Here is an 18,194-nt window from a genome sequence, read left to right on the forward strand (position 1 = left end):
GAAAACACCGAGTCCTAACCACTGGACCACCAGAGAATTCCCAGGTCATCATTCTTGCACTTTCCCTTCAGTTAGTTGTGATTCTGAACAGAGGTGAGAATACTGGTCTAGAGGGACAAGAGTGGGCATAGGCTGATGCCCATCACGAAGAACAGGAAGTACCAGGAGGCCAGAATTTGGATAACCAGGACTGTTTGCTCATCTCCCACACGGACTTGATGCATGGCCTTGCAGGTCAATCCCTATATTGGGGCTTTATATCAAGTCCCAAAAAATTATAGTTCAGCTGTGAATTTTTCACAGCTGGGGACCTCCAACAACAGACTCTAGTATCCTGTGGCTTTGTAGTCTCCTCCAGGTAATGGTATATAGATCAGCCTAAATTTTTAACCCCAATCAAAATGTCAGTTTAGGTAGCAATCAGGAAAGATTCTCCCGGTTCAGTTTTTTAATGGTGCCCGATTACCCTTGGGGTATTTAATTCTACTAAGCAATTCAGGAGTTCTGGTTACAGCAAGGGCAGATTCCCCCACCAAGCAGTCTCACCCAAGTCCTGCTGCAGAGGCTTCTCTTCTCACAGACACCCCTGCCCACCGGGGGTCAGGGGCCAGGCCTTCTGTACACAGAGGGCTAGTACTCCCAAATGGCCTGACCTGCTGACAAGGAGGAGAAGTCCACTTGGGGCAGTGTGCACAGTTTCCAGCAGACTTTGGCCTCTGTCCAGGGGTGATGTGAGGTTAAGGAGAGGCTTGCCTTTGGCTCCCCTGCTTCTATCCTGGACATTTCTGTGTAGTGTGTTCCAACCCCGCCTCCCTCCTCTTCCTTCCCCCCAATCCTGCGCGCTCTGCCAACCTTGGCTCCAGCCAGGTAACTCTCTTTTCTGGTCCCCCTTTGTTAAGGCATAAACGCCAGGGTCATCTATTTCCATTATCTAAGATCTAGCCTGGAAGTAGAGAACTGGATAGTACCTGTTTCTTCTTCTTCAGCTTCTTCTCTAAGTAGTCCAGATTTTGTTAGTACCCACAACCTCTTGGTTTTCCCAGGGAACAGACCGACTAGAGGCTCAGGGAGCAGAGCTGGGAGACCCAGATGATAGGGTCAGTGCTCTCAGACTAGAGGATGAATCCTTCTCCAGCCAGGCGTCCTTGGGGGCACCTCCTAGACGAATCAGACCTGAGAGAAGAGAAATCATTTTCTTTTTAGCTAGTCTGCACGTGTCCCTCTCCTATGTCCTCACACCACACCCCCAACACACACCTGTATCAGGATCTGAATTTCCCAGCCTCAATATCCTTCTCTGTGAGCCCCTCTTCCCAAATGCCCCCTGCCTTTGTTACCTGGCAACAAAAGCCTGTACGGCAACAAGGACCGACTTGTACAGCACAGGGAACTCTGCTCAATATTTTGTAATAACCTAAATGGGAAAGAATTTGAAAAAGAATAGCTACATGTATATGTATAATGGAATCACTTTGCTGTACACCTGAAACTAACACAACATTGTTAATCAACTATGCTCCAATAAAAATTAAAAAATTTTTTAAGAAGATGAAAAAATAAGCCTATACAGCAAACTCTGCCACTTTCTCATACAGGTGAATGAGAAAATGCCCAAACCCCCTACATCAGTGTGCTTTTGCCTTTGAAAAAAGGCGTGCTACCCAATGGAGAGAGGATGGAAGGGAAGCCAAGGGGCGCCAAGACCATGTCAACCTGCTTTACAGTTTCTCCGGGGGTCCCCCTGTACAACCCTCAACAATGTACGTTCAACTCTTCTCCAGCAATAAGAGCTGTTCACGAAGGTGCCGCCCCCAGCAGATCACACCCCACAGCGGTGTCAACGCTGGCTGGTATGCTCAGAACTTATCAATGCCTGGAAGCTCCTCAGACACATCTCCTGGGAATTCTTCCCTAGGATGGGAGGAAGGGTAATAGAGCTCTTCCCCGTCCATTTCTCTACCCTGATTTTCTTTGGCAAATTCGCAAGTACAAAGAGGACAAGTGTAGTAGTTAAGGCCAAGGTCCTGAAGTCAGGAAAGTCTGGGTTCAAATTGTGAGTACGCAATTTGTGAGTTTTATGGTTTGGAGCAGATGACTTTCGCTTTCTTGGTCTTCCTTTCCTCCAGTGAATACCGGAGATCGCATCTAACTCACCAGGTGCTGTGAAGATAACACGCGTCCTTACCACAGTGAAGACTCCACAATGGCGGTCATTTCCAGGATTGAGTGAGGACTCAGGTCCACATGGGAATATGTAGTGCCCCCTGGAACTGCTCAGGTCAGTGCCTGAAGGTACATTTTACCCCACCGCTCTGGAGGATGTAAGTAAAAAGGAGGATCCTTGAAAGTCCACATCCCTGGTCCGGGAAGATCCCACATGTCGCAGAGCAACCAAGCCCGTGCGCCACAACTACTGAGCCTGCGCTCTAGAGCCCATAAGCCACAACTACTGAAGCTCACGTGCCACAACTACTGAGCCCACGTGACACCACTACTGAGCCCGCACGCCTAGAGCCCGTGCTCTGCAACAAGAGAAGCCACCGCAATGAGAAGCCCCCGCACCGCAACGAAGAGTAGCCCCCGCTCGCCGCAACTAGAGAAAGCCTGCGCACAGCAACGAAGACCCAACGCAGCCAAAAATAAAGAATAAATAAATAAATAAATTTATAAAATAAAATAGAAAGTCCACATGAAGCAGAAGGTAGACAGCTAGTGGGCAATTCTCAGCAGCAGCAATTCCATTTCCAGTTTTGCCTAAGTATAAATTTGGCTCAGGGCAATTCTGGAGCGAGAGAGGAAGTAATTCTTTTTCATAATTTTTTTCTGTATCAAGGGAATATAATGACACATTGCAGAACTTACTTAAAAGGGAGACTTGCATTTTTAATCCAATAAACACCTTGGACTTTTTAAAAGAGCACTGTGAAAATAGAAAGGAACTTTATTACTGTAAGTTCGTGTCAGGAAACTAACTAGAATTTCTGAGTATGTAACGGGGTATTAGGCACGAATAGAAGGGATGTTATGCAGATTAGATATAATTAGACATAACGATTAGACATAATCTTTACCGTCAAGGAGCTTCTAGTGCCAAGAGCAGAGATTCTTAACCTGAGGGTTATGGATGAACCGTGGCGGACCCATAAAGCTCCTGAAATTGTATACACAAATGTGTGTGTATTTGCGGGCAATTTCTGGTCAGAAGGCCCAGAGCTTTCATTAGATTCTCAAAGGGATCCACGAAAAAAGAAAGAAAAAAAAGGTTAAGAACCACAGATCAAGACTAAAGAATCATTTAATTGTAGTAAATTTTCCTATGGAATGCCACAAAAATAGACTATTCACATTCATCTAATTCTGGGTTTCTCACACTGGTGTAGATAAAGGACAAGCTTAATTCTTGGCTTGCTGAATTTAAAGATAGCCCAAGTCTTTCATTCCTCTGTAAACATGTGATTTTTCAATACATTTGGATTTCTCAGAAATCGTGCACAAAACATGTGCCAAGATCTATGGCCCCATTGGTATTCCATTTGGGCTGCCTTGAGCTGCACAATAATTTATGACCAGCCTGCTGTGTTGAGCCCTCCTCCCTGGATGACTAACAGGAAGAGAACTTTGGCAGCAACACAAACTTAATGAATGAAAAATGCAAACCTTGCAAATCTCTCTTCATTGAAATCCCCCAGAGTCTGGAAGCAGACACAGTTCCAAAAAGCCTGCATTTCCAAGATGCAATTTACTGCCCTTAGAGGTTTGTTGTGGGCCACCCAAAGTACATAGGCCTGATTCAAACAGATTTTATTGGCCAAGCAGATATGGGGATTCTTTTTTTTTAACATCTTTATTGGAGTATAATTGCTTTACAATGGTGTGTTAGTTTCTGCTGTATAACAAAGTGAATCAGCTACACATATACATATATCTCCATATCTCCTCCTTCTTGCGTCTCCCTCCCACCCTCCTGATCCCACCCTTCTAGGTGGTCACAAAGCACCGAGCCGATCTCCCTGTGCTATGCAGCTGCTTCCCACTAGCTGTCTATTTTACATTTGGTAGTGTATATATGTCCATGCCACTCTCTCACTTCTTCCCAGCTTACCCTTCCCCCTCCCGGTGTCCTCAAGTCCATTCTCTATGTCTGCATCTTTATTCCTGTTCTGCCCCTAGGTTCTTCATAACCATTTTTTTAAATTAGATTCCATATATATGTGTTAGCATACAGTATTTATTTTTCTCTTTCTGACTTACTTCACTCTGTAAGATAAGATCAAATGGGGAAATCTGTTGATATGAAAATCTTCATGATAATGATAAGTCATATATTATCACTGTATACTTCAGTTTGATTTGCACACAGGGTCAGGAGAGAGAGCTGATCTCTGCTTCCACATTGCTCTGCTGCATTCCTCCACCGTATCTTAAAGAAGGAAGGAGACTCTTAGCTAGTTATACCTTTGTATGGGGTTTTCTTCATAAAAACAAATGTATATTGAGGAAGAAGCTACCACTGAATTCTCACGGGTAGTAGCCAGGAATTTCATTCATAGACTTGAGCTCAGTGAGGTGAAGACTCTGGGAGGTGCTGGATACAGAAGGGCTGACCTTTTGTTAGCATATGAAAAATAGGCTTTCCTGGGGCGAGGGGGTACTAGTCACCCTAGAAATGGGACTTTATTTCCCCATGCAGGATACAAATTACAGTGCAGGTCTGGAATCCATTATTCAAAACCCTTGAGGCCAGATGTGTTTCAGGATTTGGAATCTTTCAGATTTTTAAAAAGTTAATATGGGGCATATACATAGAATGGATAAACAAGGTCCTACTGTATAGCACAGGGAACTATAGTCAATATCCTGTGATAAACTATCATGGAGAAGAATATGAAAAAGAATGTGTATATATGTATAACTGAATCACTTTGCTATACAGCAGAAATTAATACAACATTGTAAATCAACCATACTTCAATAAAATTTTTAAAAACTTAATAGGGGGCATAAAGTCTACACCTCAGAGGATGGGACAGCACCCCATAATCAGATAGACTCTATTTTTTCCTTCTGCCCCCATTAAAGTATTGATCATGCCTCCCCTCGTGCTGCCAAGATGGGTACAACAACTACAAGAAAATTATTCTCATACAGGGATAAGCAAGAGCAGGGAGAGAAGGACATGGATTTCTCCTCATGTCTCTCTTTCTTATCATGGAGAAAAAGTCTCTCCTAGAAGCCCTGAGGAGACTTTCTCCAGACACTATTGCCCAGAACTGGGTCTGAGATATCATCTAGTACAAATTCCAGGCAAAAATTTATTCCCTGCACTTGGGAGGGATATATCCTCCCTAAGCACGCTGCTGCCACAGCTGAACAAAAGTCAGGGTTCTTACTCTTACTCAGGGACTATGGAAGGAATAGCATTGGATAAGGCAACTAATGGCAACTACTACCCAGACCGTAATATAAGAGTCAAGGCAGGGCCCTACTTCCTAGAAAAGGAACAGTAGAAACTGCCTAAATGGCATCTGATTAAATTATTAACCATCTCTGACCCTAATCTATGTGTGTCCTCTAAGAAACCCCTGTGGCCACTGAAACTTAAGACTTGTTACTCAAGTATACACAGACTCATATATTTTATTGATATAACCAGTGTTAGTTAGGGTCCTATCTTAGGACTTGATATTAAGGCACGGTGCTTCACTCAAACAACAATATAAGGGAAGAGGAGGAAGGTAGAGGAAATGGGAGTAAGAGAGTGGAAAATAAAGCTACAGACCAGACCAGGGCATCAGCAAACTATGGCTCTTGGGTCCAATCCAGCCTGTTGCCTGTTTTTATAGATAAAGATTTATTGGTACACATTCATACCCATTGGTTCACACATTGTCTATCTGCTACAATAGTAGAGTTGAGTGACTGCAACAGAGACCACATAGCCTGCAAAGCCTAAACATTTGCTATGCAGTCTTTCACAGAAAAAGTTTGCTAATCCCTGAGCTGGACCAATTCCCAAAGCCAGGGGATAAGAGAACAAATATAAGAAGATGATGGTCTCCATTCTCAGACCAAGGAAGAGTCCTGGAGAAACTGACAGGGATCCCAATAGATGGGGTAGCATGGCAACAGGGAATCTAGGTTAAGTGTCCTAAAATCTAGTCACAAGGCATCTGGGAGCTCACATGGCTGTGGTCATTAGGAAGAAGGAAATAGCCAGGGAAAAGCTGGATCCCAGAGCTCACTGGCAGGACTAAAGGATTAAACAGATGACTTGGATAGGAACTCACAACGAAAGCCAAAGTAGATGCATGGTTCTTCCAAATGGGTTTATGAACGAGGGAGGGGTGGGGAAGCGTGCGCGTGCATGTGTGCGTGAACATAAATTCAAAAGTCTGAAGGCAACAACCCCGTAATTAGGGTGAGAGTCCCACAGATGAGCAACTGCAAACCAGGAAAATAGGTCAGCACAGATTTGTAGCACAGAGTCAGAGCTTGGGTATTCTATTTGTGATAAACCTGCAAGAGAGCTGAATAGTAATCCTTCACTGGTTAGAGGGGAACCTGGGGCTGTTAAATGATTCCTGCCTCAAGTCAGTACTGTTCCGGGAAGTATCTGGAACTGAGCCCCATGGGGAGAGATCAGTAGCTCAGCTGAGAGTCACTGGGAGCAGCAGAGGCAGGGAGGCTGGGCAGAGGAATGAACCTAACTACTTCCATTGGGGGCAATTACTTGGTACTGTTGATCTAGAATCACCACCCTCTACCTTAGATAGCATTAAAGAAAAACCAATTATTTTTCAACTCTCTTTTTTTCAAGATTCCCTTCTATTTGTGTAAGTACAAATCCATCAGCTACATCTTTCTTCCCCAGTCTGTACTTTAATGATGTTGTTGTACCATCATGCAAGACTATATTTTAGGTTAATGTTTCCTGGTGGCAGCTGGAAAGGCACCTTAACATCAATATTAAAAAATACTTGGTAATTGCATTGTGAGATGGGCTTCCTGCAGACAGAGAATCCACCCCACGGTGTAAGGATTCTTAAGGCTCCATCAGAGAGGGTGTCCCCTTCTGGGAGGCAGTGTCCTTGACTCTACCTGTTCTTCTGCAGCCCAGATCTCATAGGAAAGCTTCCCTAACCCTTGGAGATTACTGAACTCCCAGAGTTATAGCTTGTGTGAGTCTGGGGCTTCTGAACGTTTTCCCAAGAACTCCTGGCCTTTTAACCTTCTGGTTCCTTCTATCTTTGCTCCTACATCTGTTTCTCTAATCTGAGTTTCATCCTGTTATGGGCTGAATTATGTCTCCCAAGAAAACATGTTAAAGTTCTAACCCTCAGTACCTCAGAATGTGACCTTATTTGGATGGAGGGTCTCTGCAGACACAGTCAAGTTAAGATGAAATCATAAAGGTGGGCATTAATCCAATATGACTGGTGTCCTTCTAAAAAGGGGAAATTTGGTTACAGGAGCAGACCCTCACAGAGGGCTAATGAAGTGAAGAGATACAGGGAGAAGATGGTCATCTATGAGACAAGGAATACCTAAGGCTACCAGAAGCTAGGAGACAGCTTTCCCCAGCACCTTCAGAGGGAGAATAGCCCTGCTGACACTTTAATCTCAGACTCCTGGCCTCCATAACTGTGAGACGACACGATTCTGCTGTTTTAAGCTATCTAGTTTGTGGTACTATTTTACAGCAGCCCTAAGGAACTCATACGTATGCTCTACAGGCCTGCGATCAGAGCTCTGCCCCTTGCCTTGAAGTACCAGCAAATCTGCTCAGGCTGGGCCTCTCCTGGGTTTACCACTCAGGTTCCCCAGAGCAGTGGCTGCACCGCCTCCACACTGCAGCCTACCCCTCACACTCTACCTTCAGAGACACCTCACACTACAAGAAGCCACCTCAGAAGTGTAGGCTGGACCCCTGACCAGGCCCATCTGCCACCTCAAAAGCTCTTGGAGTTCTAGAAAAGAAAACCTCTCCCTTTCATTTCACTATCATGAAGTTTAATGCTGGGGTTTGGGTTGCTGCTTAGATTTGCACCTACAGGCCTTTGTCACTCTCAACACAACGGAGCGGCAAGAAGATCTAGGTGTTACAGTGAAGAGGTGGAAAGAGAAGAGAGTCTGGGGCCTTTCCATTAACTCAGCCTTGGCTTGACCAGATGGAGGGGCTGGTCCTCAGCAATAAACTCTCAGCATGATCAGGAGGGCATAATCTTGAAACGGAATGGCTAATCCAAGGGGCCTACTTAATCTGTATGAAATATAATTGTCAAACATGTTGAAATACTCAGGTCATCTCTAAAGAAAAGTTCTCTTTTTTTCCTCTTCTAAGTAAAATGCGTTGAGATAGGGAGAACCATGTTATGATCTAGGTTAGTGATAAATATCAAACCAGGATCATGGCAGGTAGCACACCCTGGTTATAGAGATCAAAAGCATGAGCTCTAGGGGCAGACAGAACTGGGTGTGAATTACAGTTCTACCTCTTCTTGGCTCTGTAACCTTGGGCAAGTTCCACCGTCTCGGTTTCTTCATCTGTAAAATGAAAATAATAATAATGATCACAGAATTATTGTAAGAATTATGTGAGCTAATCGTGACAAGGGTTTAGCACAGTGCCTGCCTAATCCTTCCAGAGGTTGTCTATTCCACATTGAAAAAGGCCACCTCTCTAAGCTAAGTGGATGGGGGTTAGTGGGAGGCCCCTAGCTGTTATCGGGTATTGTGTGTGGTTGTTGATAACAGGAACTTGAAATGATGGTTTAAACGAAGTAGAAGACATTCATTCTCTCTCTCTCTCCATCTCCCTCTCTCCCCTCTCTTTCTCTCCCTTCCCCTCCCCCTCTCGCTCTCTCCCTCTCTCTCAGAGAAACAGTGGGCAGCCCAGGGCAAGTATGGTGGCTCACAGTCACCAGGGACTCGTGATCCTTAGCCCTCTCCTCTTTGCTCAGGCCTCCTTATCATGTTGTTTCCTTCCTCAAGTTCGCTTCATAAGACAAGACGGAACCCAACCATTACATCTGCATCACAGACAGCTGTCTGTCTCCTTGAAGGAAGCTTTTCAGAGTCTCAAGGAACAACTTCTGTTCACACTTCATTAGCCAGACCATAGTCACATGGTCACACTCAGGGGCAGAGTGGGCTGGGAAAGGTAGGTTTTTAGTGGGGCACTTTGCTTTTCCAAATAAAATCAGAATTCTCTTACTGAGGAAGAAGAGAATGGATTTTGATAAGCAGCTCTGGTCTCTGGAAAAAGAGCCTTCATTCTTCTCTAATTTAATCTTCACACAGGCTTGGAGCAGGAAAGGACCTGAGGCTCTGAGGTCCAGAGAGAAAGAATGGTCACCCAGAGAGTCCAAGAAGAGTGCTGAATCTAGGAGATTAGCCAGGATCTACTTGATCTAACAACAAGGTTATTTCTAGAGACAGAAGAGGAAGAGCTCCAGGAAGAAATGAAGGCCCTGACTTGATAGGGCTTCTCAACATTTTATTTTTATTTATTTATTTTTTAATTTCTTTCTTTCTTTCTTTTTTTTTTTTTTTTTGGCTGCGCCAGATCTTAGCTGCAGCACGCAGGCTTCTCTCTAGTTGTGGCATGCGGGTTTTTCTCTCTCTAGTTGTTGCGCTCAGGCTCCAGAGTGCGTGGGCTCTGTAGTTTGCGGCACGCGGGCTCTCTGGTTGAGACGCGAGAGCTCAGCAGTTGTGGTGCGGGGGCTTAGTTGCCCCGTGGCATGTGGGATCTCAGTTCCCCTACCAGGGATCAAACCCACGTCCCCCACATTGGAAGGCAGATTCTTTACCACTGGACCACCAGGGAAGTCCCTCTCATCAGTTTAGAGAACAGAACTTGAACAAGTCTCCATATCACTGCCCACTATGGTCTGGTGCTTTTTTAATGCCTGAAAGGCAGATGATGTAAAAATAAATCCTGGACACGGAAACCTGAGTCTGAGAACTGAGTTTACTGCCCCCTCAGTGTGGGGCTTTGAACAAGTCACTCTCCTTCTGGAGACAGAGGCAGGAAAAGGAGTAACATTTATGGAGTGCCTGTTTTAAAGAAGCTTAATATACTTCGTATCATTTTATCCTAACAATGGTGAGGCAGATACGCTTAATTCAGGGTATAGATGATTAAACTGAGGATCAGAGAAGGTCTAAGATCCCTAAGGTAGTCCCTTAGGGAGACCTCTGGCCCAAAACCCTAGATACTGCTACACTCCAGCCATATGGAAATCCTTCCAGTTCTTCAAATGTCCCACCCCATCTTTCCTCCCCACCTTTGCGTACACCATTCCCCCTGCTCGGCACACTCTTCCACCTCTTCATCTGGTGAGCCCCAACTCACCCTTCAAGTCTTAGCTGGCAATTCCCTTCGCTCAACGAGGCCGTTGCCCAAACCAGAAACCAGGTTCTGTTTCCCGTCTATACTTCTTCTTCCCTTGCACTTCCCCCATCAGGGCGCTCATCACTGGGAATGTCTTGTTTAATGACTACCTCCCTCACTGGAACAAGACCCACCACTGTTTACTGCTGTGGTCCTCATCTCCAACAAAAAGCACAGCATGGGCTTCCCTGGTGGCGCAGTGGTTGAGAATCCACCTGCCAATGCAGAGGACACGGGTTCAAGCCCTGCTCGGGGAAGATCCCACGTGCCGCGGAGCAACTAAGCCCGTGCGCCACAACTACTGAGCCCGAGTGCCACAACTACTGAAGCCCGTGTGCCTAGAGCCCGTGCTCTACAACAAGAGAAGCCATCCAATGAGAAGCCCACGCACCGCAACGAAGAGTGGCCCCCCGCTCGCCGCAACTAGAGAAAAGCCCGCGTGCAGCAACAAAGACCCAAGGCAGCCAAAAATAAAAATAAATAAATAAATTTCTAAAAAAAAAAGCCCAGCGTATCCCAGGCACTTAGGAAACACGTGCAAGAATTCACGAGTTGTTTAGTTTAATCTGATGGTAGAAATACATGTTTATTTATTTACATTAACTGAACCCATTTTAGAAAATTCTGTTCCACATATTAAAACTGTTCTCCTTACCTGGGATTCAAGGCTGTTCAGAATCTTTCCAGCCTTCCTTATCAGTTCTCACCTTCCTACATCGGGGCCTTGAGGATAATTATTCTCTCCATCTGGAATGTAAGATTCTGGTCTCTTATCTTCCTTGAAACATAACCACCCAGCAAAGCACAGCTTAGATTCAACCTCCTCCGTGGAGCCTACTCTGCCTCTGCAATTAACACTAATTTCTCCCTTCCCTGAACACTTCTTAGGGCACTAAAATTCTGTCCTGACCATTCTGCATCTGGTGTTCATGGCCTTCTTGTTTTACAGTTGTATTTTTCAAACATTAACCACTATTTTCTCCCTGGGTTTTCCTACTTCTTTCCTCTCCCTGCCTCATTTAAGGACATGGTCAGACCTGGCCACAGGAAAGGAAGCAGGAAAAAAAGAAGTTTCTGGGTTTGTGTCCCACTGATGAAATTTCCAGAGTGATTTTAAAAATGAGATCAAAGCGAGGAAAGACTAACAAAGGGTCCCCCCTTGGGGCTGGGTGGAGAGAGGAGTAGGAAGGAGCTGTGCTGAGCCAAGAGACATCAGTGGAGCCAAACAGCGTGTTTCTCCACCCGTTTTAGGGCAGAAGCCTGGGGAGGGAGCGAGACCCCTGAGAGGTGTGGGGTCTGAACGCCACTGGCATCTGCCTGATGTTTACTGCACAGAGCTCCAGGGAGATGTAAGACCCCAGAGGAGCTCTCTGAAGATGGGTCTGAGCAGAGAAGGACCAGAACATCACAAGTACTCTTAATCTCAGGTTGGCAAGAAGGAAGCCAAATAACTCCTGGGCCTCCCAGGCACAGCATGGGAGTATTCGAGAAATTTACAGGACCTGTAAATTTCTGTAAAATCCCTGTAAAAAAGGGACCATGCAGACCCTTTAGAAATGACGGACATCTTAGTGGCAATCTCTACACAAAAGCAACTAGAGCGGTGGGTGCTGCATGGACAAATCATTCAAGGAACAGGTGGACCCTCTCCCAACACCTGGCCACTATTTATACCCTCTAAAGCTTAGACAACTTGGAGATTAACCCTACCGGACTATAAGCTTCTGGATGGCAGAGATGCCAAAGAACTTCATATTGACTAAATCGTGTTTCCTAGAAGGAAATTCCTGTTCTTAAACTGGAGTCTCCTAGAGGGTATATTCCTCTAAGCCAACCCACTGTTACCCTGAAGCCTGGGTTACTACACATGGAACTCTGGGGGGAAAAAAAAAACTACTTTATCCCACTGTAGAGAGAAAAGGATGTCAACACTCAAAAAGGCCCCCTGGTGGCTCTATGGAACAGGGGCTGCTGAAGGGGTATCTGGGGGCCACGTCTCACCTCATCACGACTGTGCTTTCAGTATGGACAGTAGGCCATGGAGCCCTTTGCAATGATGACCATCTCAACTAGGCCTCAGAGCTCCTACTTCTGCAACGGTGGAAGTGGACTAAGGGTCTTCGTTGAATGTTCTCTACCTTTTACTGTTGTTAATGTATGTGTTTCTATCAATTTACTGAAATTTTATATTTAGGTGTCTAAGTGCAGGGATAAAAGGGAAAAAAGAAGGTTCTTTGTCGGAATACATTCGTGCTTACATTTATATGACCTTAAATGACCATGAAAAAATGTGTAAAAGAAATCCTGCGAAAGTACGCACAGGTTATAATAGTTTCATACTCCACTACAAAACTGCATATGCTTGTGCAATAATTGCATGAAAATTCTTAAGGTATGAAATAAGAGGATAAAACATTGACTAGAAAGCAGTGCCATTTTTGGAAATTGCCAAGTAGTGTACAGATTTTAAACATCTTAACTTTGTTTTTATTGACTCAACGGCTCACAATTATACTAAGATAGTAACTATGGTTTTTGTTTCAGCCTTTGCTCATTGCCAGCTTCAACTTTTTGTCATGCAATTAACAATCTGAAGATCATTAATCCCTTATCCAGGAATTCAAAGATGTAACTGTTTCCAGATAAATATATCATCGTTTTTCACTGAGGAAATCTCTGGACTTAACATTCTCATAAAAAAAGAAAGAAAAGAGAACCACAATAAAACATATGGCTAAATCATTAGCTATAATTTGTGCAAAATAATTTTGACAATGAACGTAGATAGACATTGGGTTCTGGAAATCACCCTTCTTACATCAGAGGGTTTGGAAGTCTGAGGTGAAAGAGCTGACATTCACAAGCATCCCAATGGCAGCAAAACACTGTCGGGGTCTCCTGTGGGCACTTCCCAGCCTGGCACCTTGGATTCTAATTGCTATTTAGATTTGGCATCTCCTTTTTCTCTCATGCTTCCCGAGCTCGGCTGTTCGTAGATTTATAGATCTAGCAATACCCAGGTCTTTAGCAGCTTTGCCTTTGGTGCTGTCTGGATCAGCATTTTTATCAAGCAGTTTGGAGGAAGGTGGAGGTGAGGGAGAAGGTGGCTCCCTGGTGACCAGGTGAGGCCAATGAGGCAACCAAGGTCATTCACTCATGTAGACAAGAGTACTTCTAGGCTGAATCCTCTATCAGGATGACCGGATTCTCCCAACTTCCTTTCTGTCTTACTGAAATTTGTATCTGTAGTTGCCCCCAGTTCTAGTTATTCCATTTGGTTTGCAATTCAGATTTGTCCCAGGCTACAGATTTCTGACACCCCCATCTCAGTACCTTTTACAAAAATATCTGTGGCCAGCTCAGCTGTTTGACCACAGTCCAGCCTTCTAGATATTGTGCAACATCTGATACCCAATTGAGTCCCCAGTCACTGACTGAGTATGCCCCCAGATTGAGTTTCAGACAAGCCTAATCATGCTAGGGTACAAGAGAGCAAAGCCTTCACATCTGTGGATGACACGAAGCTAGGAGAGATGGCGAATATGATGGAGACTTGTAAAAGCTCTTGAGTGGTTCGGAAGCCTGGTTCAAGAGCAACAAAATGAGATTTAACAGCCGTGAGTTTGAATTCCAAATACCATCTCATAAATATAGATGATGGAAAAAATGGCTTGACTGTTTTCTGTGAAAAGACCGGGCTGTTTTTGTTGATCATAAGTTCAGTGTGATGTGACTTAGCTGCTCTAAAAGCTAATCCTCTTGTGGGCTGCATTAATAGGATTGCGTCCAAATCACGCAAGGCAATAATCTCTGTAGACTCACCTTCAACTGGTCAGGCAACAGCTGACTACTCTGCTGTGACCATCGTTCTACAAGGGGGTCATTAACAACCACAGACAATTCTGGGGAAGCAGACCAGGACGCAGAGGTCTGTGCTCTCCACGGCACAGAAAATTGTTGAGCCAACTGTTTAGCCTGAGCAGTGGCTCTCTATCTGTTGAAACTCTTGGTTCCACAGAAAACTCAGCTGGCTTAGGCAAGAAGGGGTCGTGAATCCTAATGACATAGCCAGGGCTGCCACTCAGATCAGATACACAGGTATGGCTGAACTAGTTTTTTATCTCTGGCATCTGCTCTGATTCATTGGTTCCCATAGAGTACTGGCTTTAAATATTTTGAATATCACCCCTGGAAACAGGAGGGCCTCAGAGGATCCAGGGCTAGAACACAGCTGAGCTTTAGGAAGGGCTAGAGCCAGGAAATGGAATGTCACTGGAAGGCTGGCAGTATTGGCTCTCTTCTCCTCCCGTCTGCTTCATTCATCTTTGTCTGTATGAGACAGCTTTCTCTAATCCCTAGTCCACTTGCCAGAAACTGGCTTTCTCTCGATTCCAGCTCCAAGTTCCCAACAGAACTTGGGTTAGCATGGGATGCCTACCTCATCCCTATCAACTGTGGCCAAGTGCATGGAGTACATTAGACAAATAGGGCTGCAAGAAACCCACCCCTATGGGGAATTCCCTGGCAGTCCAGTGGTTAGGACTCCATGCTTTCCCTGACGGGGCCTGGGTTTGATTCCTGGTCAGGGAATTGAGAACCCCCAAGCCCCGAGGCGTGGCCAAAAAAAAAAAAAAAAAAAAAAGAAACCATCCCCTATGATTGAGATGGGGATGATTAAGGAGGTCATTCTGTGGAGGGAAAATACCCAAAAAGTTTTGTATCACTTTCTTAACTTTCTTTGATGTCATAAGCCCCTTTGAAAAGTTGGGGAAACATGTTTTCCTCTTTACAAAAATACACACGAATTTTGTTTAGGCTTTCAAGAGATTCCTAGAACCTTGGAATATATCCATGAACCCCACAGTAAGATACCCTGACCTAGAGATGAAATACTTAGGGGAGAAAATATGAATGTCTTCCTTCAAATAGCTGAAGAATTGCTGGGGAAGAAGATTAAAATTATGTAAACGCATGCATAGGAAAAATATTAGAATGCTATATAAAAGTGAAAACGTGTTCCCTTTGGAGATAGTGTAATGGGTGATTCCTTTTTGTGTGTTTCCCAATTATCCTGCCAGGAATATCTATGGTTAGTTTTATAATCACGTAAAGCATATATTTTTAAATAAATTTATTTATTTGTTTGTTTGTTTTTATTTTTTGGCTGTGTTGGGTCTTCGTTGCTGCGCGCGGGCTTTCTCTAGTTGCAGCGAGTGGGGGCTACTCTTCGTTGTGGTGCACGGGCTTCTCTTGTTGCGGAGCAGGGGCTCTAGGCGCGCCGGCTTCAGTAGTTGTGGCACGCGGGCTCAGTAGTTGTGGCGCACGGACTTAGTTGCTCCGCAGCATGTGGGATCTTCCCAGACCAGGGCTCGAACCCGTATCCCCTGCATTGGCAGGCGGATTCTTAACCACTGCGCCACCAGGGAAGCCCCATGTAAAGCATTTGTTAAAAAGAAACGTAATCAAAATTTCAAATGCTTCAGAGTTTAGAAGAGTGGGTAAAACTGATAAGAACGGAGATTTTGACTCAATGTTACTGGTGGCCTTAGGAGTAATCACAATGTCCCTGAATCGATCTTTGCCCTCCTGTAATCTGTTCTCAGAGCAGAAGCCACTTGTGTTAAAACATAAGTCAGAGTATTTCTCTCTGCTCAGAACCCAGCAAGGGCTCCCCGATTCACTCAGAGCAAGAGCCAAAATAAGGCTATAAGGCTCCATGTGACCTGTCCCATGCTGTGCCCCCATCTCATCTCCGACAGCTGTCCTCCAGCTCATTCTGATTCCTCGTTCCTCAAATTTCGTCACTTCCTGAAGTCTCTGCACATGACATGTTCCCAGCGAGGCCCACTCAGTTTTAAACTGCATACCTCACCACCGCTGTCACTCTCCATGGCTCTTGCCCTACTCTCTTTCTTCCTTTCTTTTTTTAAAAAATAATTAATTAGGGACTTCCCTGGAGGTCCAGTGGTTAAGACTCCCGTCCTTCCACTGCAGGGGGCATGGGTTCCATCCCTGGGCAGGGAACTAAGGTCCCCCATGCTGCGTGGCCAAAAAAAAAAAAAAAATTTAATTGATTAATTTTTTTTATTGAAGTACAGTTGATCTACAATGCTGTGCCAGTTTCAGGTGTACAGCAAAGTGATTCAGTTATATATCTCTATCTCTATCTCTATCTATGTATATATGTATATCTTTTTCAGATTCTCTTCCATTATAGGTTATTCCAAGATATCAAAGATATGGTATATGTGTACAATGGACCTACTTGCTTTCTTTTTCTCATAGGACTTATCACCTTCTAAAATACTATGTTAAATTTTTATCATCTGTTTCTCCTCACTGGAATGTAAGTTCCATGAAGACAGAGGATTTTGTCTTTTCTTTCTTTCTTTCTTTCTTTTTTTTTGTCTGGTTTGCCTAATCCTAAGCACCCAGTGCCTGGCTAATAGTGGACATTCAATAGACATTTGTTGGAGGAAGGGAGGGAGGGAAAAAAAGACTTGCAGTGGTCAAGCAGAGACAGAATGGTTCTCTCATAGAAGGAATTCCTGATATGGGGGAGAAGCTTGGACAACTTTGAAGTTTCATTGCAAATGTGAGATTCTACATGATAGGACTCTTCCCTTGCACCACCATAACCCAGATTTTTACTTACTTAGATTACTTGCTGATCATCTTAGACAGGAATCATTTGGATGCAAGGAAGAGAAACCACTCAGGTTACATTAAATAAAAAGCCAAGTTTTAATTTAACGCATGGAATCTCATGGATTCCAAGGGCAAGAACTTCAGGGTGGCCCCTTGAGGAGCTGAAACCAGGATTGTCTCTGCCTCTCTGGTACTTCATGAAATTTAATCTCTCCCTCAGCAGACATCTCATTTCTCCTTCCTGGAGAGCTACAAGACCTCCCAGCTCCAGGGCCCATCACTAATTAATTAAAGTCTCTGTCTCAAATCCAAATTCTTCAAGAGTGAATCTGATTGGCTTATCAATTGTTTTCCCATACATCAAGTGGTACTGTCAGCTGTCACCAGAGGCAAGAGCATCAGAGAGTGCAACCATGACCAAAGAATCCACCCTGGTGGGCTTGGGAAGGGAAGCAGTTCTCAGAGAAGCAGCACATGAGCTGAACAGGCAAATTGGCTAGCACTCCAAGGCACCACCCCACTGGAATCTAACTGCACTAACATTCTCAACAATCTAATTTCATTTCCCCAGCAATTTCCTGTCTGGAAGAGGTTGCTGATTTCTTTGAAGCTAAAATCGGCACATCCCTCACTTATAAAAATAATAAACAGCTTTCTGAGAAACTTCTGAGGAAATTTTTCTACCACCTGGAAAAGCACAGTGAGAGGATTCATCTCCTAGAATAAGAGTTGCAGGGACTTTACCCTGAAACGGAGCTGCAGAATGTCACAAAGTTCTGCACCATGAACACAGATGTATATAAAATTGCTTTTTATAACAAGATTTTTTTTTTAAATTGAAGCATAACACAAATACACAAATGTGCACAAATCGTAAGTGTTCAGCTGGATGAATTCCCAAAAGTAAACACACCCTTGTAGCCAGCACCCTGATCAAGAAATCAGCATCATCCTACTTCCCACCTCCCCTCTGCCCACCCCACCACCCCCAAACACACACTACCTCCTGACTTCCATAGATTAGTTTTGCCTAAGTTTAAAGTCTTTGGCCCTTTTTTTCCTACTGGGTTGGCCATCTTGTTTTGTTTTATTTTTAAAGCAACTTTATTGAGGTATGATTGACATGCAATAAAGTACATATTTAAAGTGCACA

At 44.3% G+C, this 18,194-nt stretch overlaps 1 long non-coding RNA gene across 1 annotated transcript in view; it reads right to left on the minus strand.

Moving 5' to 3' along the window:
* The window catches only part of LOC309661623, a 94,192-nt gene extending 76,210 nt beyond the window's left edge, over positions 1-17,982 (minus strand). The window contains exon 1 of the long non-coding RNA XR_014264110.1: positions 969-17,982. This is a non-coding gene — a long non-coding RNA (uncharacterized lncRNA). The remainder of the gene's footprint in view (positions 1-968) is intronic.
* Positions 17,983-18,194: the final 212 nt, after the last annotated feature.

This window comes from Balaenoptera physalus, assembly GCF_965194825.1.
Source record: "Balaenoptera physalus genome assembly, chromosome: 5".
NCBI classification, from domain to species: Eukaryota; Metazoa; Chordata; class Mammalia; order Artiodactyla; family Balaenopteridae; genus Balaenoptera; species Balaenoptera physalus.